The sequence below is a fragment of the Teleopsis dalmanni genome, chromosome 1, assembly GCF_002237135.1.
Source record: "Teleopsis dalmanni isolate 2A chromosome 1, ASM223713v2, whole genome shotgun sequence".
Lineage (NCBI taxonomy): Eukaryota > Metazoa > Arthropoda > Insecta > Diptera > Diopsidae > Teleopsis > Teleopsis dalmanni.
Window position 1 is genome coordinate 185,527,732 of NC_051846.1, and position 12,036 is coordinate 185,539,767.

Below are 12,036 nucleotides of genomic sequence, written 5' to 3' on the forward strand. Positions count from 1 at the left end.
TGAAGACAAATTTTAACAAAAAATAAATTTAATTGATTTGTTCATAGAATTCATGCTGATGAGTTCGGCAGGTTATACTTTAATAGTAATTTCTGATAGTAATTCTGACGATATCATCATGTTCTACCAAATGATGCAAACAGTAAATTCAAATTATTAAGTTTCTTCTATCGTTAATCGGCTTAATTTAAGTTTTTGAAGGTTCAGATAACTAATCTTTTAAGAAGAGTGTAGAAATTTCCATAAATTGGTTTTAAGCAGATTGATTAAACGATTATTATACTCAGATCAAAGTAGAGTGGCAAGTAGTGCACTACATATAGTCGTTAAAAAAAAAACAAAGCCATTTTGACTTTTATGTATGTACGAACTTAAAGTTTTTTTTTTAATTTATTGTGAAAATTTAATAAAAAATTTACTTGCTGTGTTATATCAAAACGGAATCATATACCAGTTGTAGAATAGTTGATTATGATTATAAGAATATATATTAAGAATATTAATGAAAAATATTAAAAAATAGATTACTATTTTTACTTTTTGGAGGATTTTGCATTACGATCTACAAATCTATTATGCCCCTTTCATAGATTTAGAGTATCTTCAAGACAAACTTTTTATATAAAAAATAGTACTAAGCTAGCATTATCAAGTCTTATTCCAGTATAATTTTCTTTGTGCTTATTCCTATTTTCGAGTGAGTTATTTAAAGATAGGTTCTGATTTTTTTATGTGTATTATGAAAACAAAAGTCAACCCCTTGCCAACGAATGCATTTCGATTTACGTTTTTATATAAGATACCAAGTAATGGAATAATTTTTCATCTGCAGTTATACATCGCCGCAATGACAATGTTGTTATTCTTCAACATTGTCAAATATCATTCATGATCAACTGTAAGTAGACTAGATACTAAATATACTGGACACATTGCACTTATTTTTTACATATACATGTCCAAAAACATTCAGTTAGAGAAGTAGGTATACAAAAAAAAATTAATAATAAAAATTTATAATTAGTTGTAAAAATGACTTAGTTTCTTAACATAATATCTAACAACGGTGTCCCAATTCATTCCATTTAAAGATCTCAACTTTATGATGGATATGCGGAAGATTTGTTAAATCATAGCAGATATAGATCTCATTCATTCTCAATTCATTAAAATTAATATAATATAGAACTGTTTTACGTGTACGAAATTTTCGATGTACTAGAAAAGCAAGAATTCGGAAAGAATAAAAATACTCGTTTCTCGAATTTAATTGTAATTTAATTTATTGATGTAATATACAACAATATATTGATTAAATCATATATAAATTTTAACAAGCGCTTGCTTTATATTTGCGTAAAATATAACAAAATTTAATATTTATTTGCTATTCATCTCTTTTCAAATAAACTTTAATTAAACTTGATATCTTTTGATTTTTCTCGAATGCCTGAAACTATTTTTACAAAAAAGGACATTAGCTTGCAGAAGTTATTAAGCCACTTCATATCGAATTCATGTTATTTTCTTTAAATTTATGGAAATTAATTCGTTGCTTGTATACATTATATATAAGTGTAGAGCTGTCCACAACTTGTTGTTGTTAAGGGAGATTTAATAAATGTGTCAAAAACTTAGGTGACAGCTTCATTGAAGTTGAAAATGATTTGCAATTTTAAAAGGACAAAAAAGGAAATCCTTAAGATACCCAAAAAAAGAAGACAATATTGAAAAGAATATTTTAGTTACGGTAAAGTAAGCGTTTTAAATGCACTACAAAAAATTTTATTAGATTACAAATACTATAGATGGAAAAATTGCCAAAAAAATTTTTAACAACTGTTTTATGCTAAACGCAATTAATAAAAAATTAGTGTGGTTTTAGTTTTTAAATTATGATTCCAAAAAAAATTAAAAATTTTTCTAAATGTCTTAAAATTTTTATGTACTAAAAAAGTTAATTTATCATCTCGGTGCAAGGCAATGATAAAAAAATCAATTTAGAAGGCTAACAAAGCTTATCGCTCATACGCAGTGGTGTCCCAAAAGACAACTTGAGAGAAAATAAAAGGTAGAGTAAAATTTATGAAAAGAAAAAGGTTTTTCATTTTTATAGATAAATTAATTAACAGATTTTCAAAGTTATAGTTACAATTTCTGTATCAAAATTAAAAATGGTAGTAATTAAAATATCATTAAATAATTTTGTTAATTTTGTTAAAATGACAGAAACAGTTGTTTGCTAAAAGATAAATTATGTGGTTTAAGTTTATTAAGCTATCATATATTTTCAAAAATTAATTGATATACATTTATTTTATATTTAGCAATGATGCTCTGTTGTTAATTTTGTTTATTCCTTATGTATTGTATTGCATTAACCAGAAAATTGCTGTTTTTTAATTGTTAATTACCATAATTTACAAGTTTTACTTACTGCAAACTAGAAATTTATGACCAAAATAAATGTCGACACGAATTAGCATAACATTAAAGCAGATAATGTGCTTAACCCAAATTTATATTGACAATTTTGGTCACACTCTACAAACTTTACAACAGATTTTTCAACAACAAGCCACAAACATAACCAAGTAAAATTTTAACAAATTTCTACCATGAATGGATTAAGCAGTAGTATATTCGAATAAAATATATTTCCTGTTATTTTGGTTGTCGTTGTGATTTGGAAAATTTTCTTAAATAAAAGCGATTTTATTATTAAGAAGCTTGTTTTGCAGAACATCCTTTAGGGTATTTAAGTTTATAATTAATGCTTGATTAAATGTGTTATTATAAGATTATAATTTTTAGATGTGAACAAATATTTATAAATTATCGACGTTATTCAAATATTATACAAATAATATTTTTTTTTTATTTTTATGTTTATTCATTTAAAAAAATAAGTTTTTATATTGAAATTTATTTTTAAAATGATGACTTTTCGTTTTCGATTGGTAAATCTGGATCAAAATATATAACACTCGCGATTAATTTATAACACTATAAATCAGGGCTGTCCAGACCAGATTAGATCGCGGGTCAATACCAATCACTGTACAGATTGCAAGGCCGCAAAAACAAATACATACGTGCATGGTTAACCTATGTATTACAACACAGTTATAACATTAAAATTAGTTTTATTAATTTATCAATTTAAATTCATTTACTTGGTATACCACAAAAATTAAATAATGTGATTTTACTAGTACATCAAAAGAAAATTTGCGTAATAGTAGTAGTTTAAAAACGCTCTGCTCTAGATATTTGCCAGAGTAACAGGATTACCTTGAAATGAACAGCTGTTTTCTATGATTTGACAGATAAAGTGTGATTTGATTCGATATATGTATGTATGAAATATATAAATGTCAACTAACACTACTACAAAAATGTTAGAGTATTCCAAAAATATTCGTTTAATATTCGGATAATTTTTTTAATCGAGATGTTCTTTTAATGCACTTTTAGTACAATTTTTATTTTCAACACTCTAGTTATTTTGCTAGAGCAGCAAAACTACTATGAAATTAATTACATCTGTAGTCATTTACGATTTATTCTAATATAAAACCCATTAGTTTATTTATTATTAATGTCTCTTTATATTTTTAAATTTAATCACGCAATAAAATGATGTTTTGTTGTATTATCCATGATCTCTTTTTCTTAGTAAAAGTTAAATATTATTCCGAACCCTTTTACAATTAATGTCTTGTCATGAACTTACTTTCCGTATAAGGTTTTTTATGTCAAATTACTGTTTGCTTTCTTACATGATTGCTAACACATTAACACACATTTTATGCTAAAACCCGAAACGCAATACTTTTTTTGTTAACTGATACGATTTTTCGCATCTCTTAATCTATCTTTGATTGGAAAAGTTATATCGATACAATTATTGCCAAATGATTGGACTTTATTGAGCGCAACAAATTAATGTGACGAGTTCCAAAAAAGTTGTCCCATCTTCAATTATTCTGAATTTTTATAAGAACGTGGAAAAACTGATTTATTTATTAAGATTTTTTTCTTCTGTTTTTTTAACTTTGTGGGTATACAAACATGGATTCTCGTACATACTCATATAAATGGGAAGATTTTAGCAGTGAAAAAATGTAGAAAATAAACTTTTTATTTTAATTGTTCATTGGGTCTGCATATTATTTGAACCTACATTAAAACTTTAACAATAAAAAGTTTAAGAATTAAAAATTAAATGAGGGAAAATGCTAATCATCACATTTAAAATTTTTTTTTATTTATATTTTGTACAGAATAAAGAAATTCAAGCTAATATTTTAAATTTGGTATTAACATTTTATAATTAAATTTCTTCATTAGTATTATTAATAGGTCTTTCTTTATATGCAAATTTATTTAAAATGACTTCATTTTGTTTTGTGGTAGTATTAGATAAATGAGGTTAAAAAAATATAAGAAACTTGGTTTTATTTAACAAATGTGTCTTGTCTTGTGCCTATTTTAGTATTTAGTGCTAATTTTTGTGAGTTCTTTTTAATATTCGGTTTAAAAAGAATAATCTAAAGTTATGAATACAAATTTAATTATATGCAAATTTCCAATAGAAATATAGAAAGTTATTTTTAGTCAATTAAAATTTTTCTAAAAAAAAAACCATCAATTACCATCGGACATACTGATGTTCTCGATGAGCAAGCACAGTACATTAAAAAGGACCGTACCGTACTGATTAAGAACATTTAGACCACAATGAATAAGTTAGAGTCAGAACTTCTTAAAAGCGAGTAGTAAAATTGATTAATAAGCGGGAAGAAAGACTTGAAGTTTTACTAATAGAAGTTAGAAGAAAAAGAATGACAGCGTATTCGTCTTAACAATTTTAAGATGGAATAGATGAGCGAGTTATGCAGTTATCTTTTCTTGCTGAGTCTTCGTTATTCACTTCTTTAATAATTAATATCAGACGAAGCTACAGCAAAGCATGGCGGGGCTTAGCTAGTGTTATATGAAAAACTATTTAAAGAAAAATCGGGGAGTATAATTTAGACAAGAACAATATGGTTATAAAATATTTTTTAGATATTAACGATTTCTGATTGAGATCTCATGTCTACATAAATGTTCGAAATTATCCCTCATGCATTTCATAAAACATTTTTGTTGGACCATTGATAGGTTATCCGTTCTTGGCACGAAGTTAACGCTCAAATTTTGATACATTTCTTAATAGGACAGACTTCTCATGCCTTAAAAAATAGACATATTTAATTTTATAAGAATATAAAACATATTTAAGACTATAATAAAGCTTTTACTGTAACAATAAAACTTTAAAATAAAATCTCAAAATAAAATATAACTTCCGTTTCAATTTATTTTGTTACCAACGAAATGAAGTTTAACGAAGTTACTTAATGTTGTTTACAGTTGTCATTTTTTCCATAGTACACTTCAGTGTGTAAGTCACTGAACACACTCATAGCAACAAGTCAACTAACACAGAAGTACACAACTTGAGCGCAAGTGTATGGAAATGTATTTCCAACCCAACAAACAATTTGAAATTAAAGTTTAATAAAGTTGTGGAGGTAGTAAGCATCTCCGACGACCTGTTTTTTTTTGCATTTATTTCATAGGCTTTAAGGAAAAAGAAACCGTATGTAGTTAATTTAAACGGACATATGTGTAAGTATCAACAACAACAAAGTATAGTGAGATGAGAAAAGTTTCATACCAAAAAACATGAAATTTTCTTAAGTTTCTTAACAAAAACAAAAAACAGTATGTTTTGAAGAAAACTTGTTTAAAATTAAATTTGTTATTTATATGCTACGAAAAAAGTTTTTAACTTGCAGCACAATTTCTTATTAAGAATATTAACTGTTATATATATTTTATAAAGACAAGGCAAATAACATTTAGGAGTAATGAGGAATAATTTATTTCAGAGTATAAAGTCAGTATTAAAACTTAAATATAGTTACAAAGGTTACAAACTATGCCAAAGGGAAAAAATTACAGTAATAACGAAAAACAAAAACAATTTTATAAATTAAAATTAATGTTTGAGTTAATTTTAATATTTTAAATTTATTAATAAAGAAGAATATACCCATATGATTGCTTTATTACCACCAAATATGAGATTTAGATATTTTTTCTCTACAGACGTTTGTTTAGCACAAAAACGTCTCATACGCCATGGTGTACCATTTTCCCTCCATCTAATATTAATATTACAATCTGCGCGTTGGGAAAATCGTCTAATGATTGCGTGTTTTGAAGTAATTTGTATCGTTCCGTAGTACAAAAATTAAATTTACATTAGACCATAAATACAAAAATGTTAATAAACAATATCAACATATTCTATATCACATAATCAATGTACAATACAGAAGAAAAAACTCAACCATATTTTTCTGAATATGGTAAATACATATGGTAAAAGAATATGGTGAAAGTTTAAAATATTGGAGGTAGATATATCACACTTCTAAGAAAGAATATGGTTATTTCGATAAAATTTTATTAGAAAACAGAAAGTTTATAAAGCTTTCAATGAGGTATTTCTGATTTAGGTGTGCAATTTTTACACTGTAAGAATTTTTAGGTTCTTTAAAAACTGCATTCAAATTGTTCTATTAATACGCCTGTTATAAAAGCAACTTAATTTTCAGGAACTTTCATACGACGATTTGGATTAAATTCAATAGGGAACAGGAATTTTATACAGCTCGGTGTTAAACAGTACATACAATTTGGTATTTTTTACTTTACTGTATGTTTTTACAATCTTCAAGAATTTACGGATCTCTTAAAAATGCATAAATTCCCATACTTCTATAATTCCAACCCTAAGGTCAACTTTTTTTCCACGAAGACAATGCCATGATTTCAATGAAAATTCAATTCAACAGGAGCTTTAATGACCATATACTTATATGTTTTTTATTTAAGTGTGTAGTTGCTTTGTGCTAATGTAAGTCCGACTTCACAGGTTTCTTCTTTTCTAAGGACTTAAAAACTGTAATTTTCATAAAAATTATACAACAATAGAGATTTCATGTAATTCAACAATGCGTCTGTTAGTCTCACTGATGAATCAAAACTTATAACCACACAAACTGTGTGCTGGTAGCCACAGTAGTATAGAGATGATTGATGGACAGGGGAGAGGGGTGGTTTTCTCTTGCCACAAAGCTAAAAATCATTATTTTACTGAAATAATTATAAAGCAATTTTCTCGCAAAAGAGAAGAAGAGCAAGAAAATAATAATAAAACTTCTTCAAAATTTGATAAAACAAACCAAAATCATCTATTATTTTGTTTATGCTTTTAGATTTTTTTAATGCAGTGCGAAAAATTTACTGCAGCTTATTAATATTGTTATATATTATTATGTTAAGTACTTTATTATTACAAGAGATGATTAGGAGCAAACCATCGAAATGTGACAACAAAGAGGAAACAATAGCACTTACGGAAGGTGGGCAGCTCGACTGATGACAAATTTAATAACCTGACTCAAACGGAAATCGGGAGATATAAATTGCTGTATCATTCAGATGCTGATCAAAATGTATATTTTCGCAAGAACCTGTACCGCATAGGAAAGGCGGATGTAGCCGATTGCATTTATGGCGACGGAGACTGTGACGACGCAGAGCACATCTTCTTTTACTGTAATAGGTGGTTCACATTTAGAGAAGAGATGATAGTTTAGACCAATAAATCCCATAATATATAGAGGAAAAGATGAAAGCAAACATAGACTGGCGAACGATAGAGTCATATGTTATTCAAGTTCTCAAACTGAACAAATTGAACCTAGAAAGGAGAATCAAAAACTAGGCTAATGAATAGAGCAGACACTAAGTAAATGCAATGAAAAAGTAGAGTAGAGAAATGTCAACATAAAAGGAACCCTTCTCGAAGTATTGCGATAACGGTTCCGAGGGGGAATAAGTATCTCCAAAGAGGGGGTACTTATGTATCATATTAATAAGACGATTGTTAATAAAAAACTATGTGCAATTGGTATGTAAGAATTAACATTTCTACTTCTTTTAATATAATTTTGACAATTATAAAAGGTTTTAAAAATTAGGTGAAGGACTTAAGCTAAAAAACTTTATGCACCAAAAAAATTTTCAATTGCTCAGCTCACTGTGTGATGTTCATCATTTCGAATTCATAAAGTAAACTTTTTCTTCATATTAATTACTGTACAACGAGTGAGTTGCATCTTTGACTAAACCGAATTTTGCTGTTCAGCTTCCATTTGAATAAGTGTCCAGTTCTATTATTTTACAAATGCAACCGTTTGTTTTTTTTTCTAAAATTTCATTTCTTTGAAGCATCAAAATAGCAACACATAAGTTAAACCATTAATTAAAAAAAAACATTTTCAAGGTTTAATTTAATTAGTTTAGTTAATGATGCTGTCTACACCTTTTATGTACCACCATGGTTTGTTAGACATTTTTGTTTTTTGACTTTGATATGGCAACAGCACTCATTTCAATCGCTAACACATCCTTACATTTATTTATTATTCTATTACAAAGCACCTTTGGTCCATAGTTCTGTAAGTACCACAATTGTAGTGAAAAGATGACTACATATATTAATGAATTATAGCTGTTACGAATATAAGTGGTTCACTGTCAAATGCACGTATATGTCTCAGATTTTCTTAATTGATATTTTTTTATTCAAACTACAGTATACTTATGGTAGTTTATATTATTATGAAACGTGACCACATTATATTGTAAGCATATCTACCTTCTACATAACTATATTGACTACATTTTTATACAAGAACTCTTATTAATATTGACTACATTTTTATACAAGAATTCATATTAATATTCAGTTAGCAACAACAAACTATAAAAATTATGCCAAATTGAAACATAAAATTTTATTACAACTCTTATGTGTACAATACATAGGCTAACATACGCATAAAGGATATTTACATGTCCTTTACATAATATTAAACTATATACTTGTATATATATACAGACACAGAAGTATGTGCACATAGGTATGCCTTTAATTATACAATAAAACACAAAAATATAATTTTGGGATACAAAGGAACTTGCATGTTTTTTATGACTTTAATTATGTCGTTACAAGATTATGTTGCAGTCTGTCCGAAAGGAAAAAAATAACCAAATCCTCTTTCCGGAGTTACTTTTCCTTCTTAACTTTTCGTTTGTGTTTGTTTGTGTTTATAAATTTCTCTTCCTCTATATATATAAATTAGGGGTTATAATCTCTTACTTAAAAAGTATTTGTGTACTTTTGTTTCTGCTGTATTTTGTGGTAAGGATTTGAATTCGTTGTTCGTTCACGGTACATGGGAAAGGATGTCACATAAAGAAACAATTTTATAGCTGTCACATTATTGCCAATGTAAATGTCAGAATACATATAATAAAAAGAAGCAAAAAATGTTTGTGCTTAGAGTTCATAGGTTCATGATTTGTGCTTATGTACTCAAAGTGTCCTCTTCTGGAAACTGAATAGATGACATAATTGATCTTAATTTTTCAAAAGAATTTTTTAATTTTTAATTAGTCTGCGAATGGGAACTGACCGAAAAATAAAAATAAAAAAAAAACTTTAAAAAATTTTTAAAAAGAATTGTAGGCAATTAATTTATTAAAAGCACTCCATATACAAAACGTTTTCCTTCGCTAATTTCTTTATTATGTGCAACAAAAAAGGATGTTAGACGAAATTGTTTTAATTAGCATAAATAAGGCGCTTCTCTAAATTAATATAAAAATATGCTTTGACAAATAAAATTTTTACAACACCTTCCGCTTTTTTTTTGTTTTTTTTTATTTTGGATTTTAAGCCGAAAAGGTTCCATTTTTGTTTCTAAGCTTATTATCCTTTTACCATAAACCGCACATCCTTGCTAAGTAAAATGAATTACGCCTTTCGCGTGTAAATTGCTTTTAAAGCACAAATTTCAACATTTTCAGTTTCTCGAGTTTTCGTATTTTCATGTTTCCTTGACTTTTTTCACTTTTCGATTTCTTGTCTAACATTTTATCTGTTGTGTTCCCCAAAAAAGAAAGTCTTGGCGTCTTGTTACGCAATTCGTCAAAGTCAAAATTGTGAAAGTAGTAATTTCGACTCACACGCCTTCAAAGGACCTAAGCAGCTACAACACCGCCATCGCAAGGCAAGGCAGTCAATTCTGGTGAAAGTTTTAGTAGCGGAAGTAAATTGAAAATTTGGTGTTTGCGTTAAAATCTCTCAAATGGCTCGCAAAATGTATTTAATGTTGTTTTTTTTTATGGAATCGAGTGTGGAGAACTGCGGGAGAAAATCCGCAATGTAACTAAGGAATATTTCCTGAATTCAAAGTGGAATTTCGGTGTTTATTATTTTTTTTTGTTTTTGTATTAAAAATTCATTTAATTAATTTGGAAGCAAATAAGAAGCTTATACCACGTTTTGCGTTTGGTTTGACTTTGAATCTCGTTAAAGAAATTTTTTATAAAATAAGTTTCTGGAATACAATTGAATTGGTGCAGAATTCATAGTTATATATTCTGTATTCTATGTATGTATTCTATACATTCGACTATAACCGACTTTCAATTAGTTTTATTGCAACAGTGTTATTACATCTGCGCCTTAGCAGTTAAACAATCAATACATACATTTATAATATTATGAAATATATATTAATATATAATATTGTATATATACTATATCGATTTATGTTTATTTATATATGGACAAGTAATGAATTTTCAAAAGACTATAAAAGTTTCATAAAAGTAAAACAATGATCGGTTTTTCAGGCTGAAATGCTAGCAATTATAGAAGCCTGTCGGAAAACTCATCTGGGTTCCTGGACATAGGAACATCATAGGGCACGAGAAAGCTGACAGTTTAGCCCGCTCTTGTGCCTCCCTGGATATGTAACTGGCGGTACCGGTTTATATTATCCAAGAGACCATTAAGAGAAGTACTTTCTTTTACTTTCTGCAACTTGCCAATAACAGATGGAAAGCACTTAAGTCAAGTGCGACTTCCAGTTTAACATGGCTTAGCTATAATAAAAATAGATTCTCGGAACTCATCAAAAGAAACCGCGTGAAGACTGCAAGGCTTACTGCAGTTCTTACTGGTCATTGAGATGTAGGAACTCACGCAGAGAAATTAATCCTCACTGCAGAAGTTGTGGAAACCCGAAAGAAAAAGAAACTATAATACATTTTTCCTGTGAATGCCCGGCTTTGGCGTCCAGAAGATATTTGTTCTTAGGAAGATACTTCTTTATTAGACTATTCATCGGTGAAGACGAAAGACCTATTAAATTACCTAAATTCGGCGGGATGGATTTAGTATCTACTCTTTTATACTATGGTTCTTGCGAGGAATGTGGTAGTAAAACAGCGAAAAATTGATAATTGAGGTATCTAATGGCCTGCCATTGCAATCAAACAATTAAGACAAAGATAATTTTAAATTTTAGGTAATAAGAAGCCAGCAGTTTAGTCAAATTAAGTTAATTAATTAACTGAAGATCCTTCTAAAAGTCAAGTACGGATTTGGGTCAGTTGATTACGGTACACTGACTCTGAACTTCACATTTGGCAGTATTCGAGTTCGATTTTACGAGTAATTAAATATAAGAATTATTTTCAAGACCATTTTTGGTGGGTTTTGACAATACTCGAAACAGCTGTATGGTCAGCCAAAAAATTCAATTACTTAAAATAATATAAAATCTATTTTTGTTGTTGTAGTTCACTACTGTTCGAAATAACCTCTTAAATTTTTTATTGAATTTGTTTAAATTATTACTTAAATTGTAACTAATACATGAACTATTTCAACTAGTTTGTTATTAAGTGTTTAATTATGTTTTCCTGGTATTCCGACATGCCAACTCGGTAATAACTTACTGCAAAGCACCACTCCGGAATTAATTTATGAACTTCTCAAACTTCTGCCGTATCTCATAAATTAGAACAATAAACGCAACTATTCTATTTACA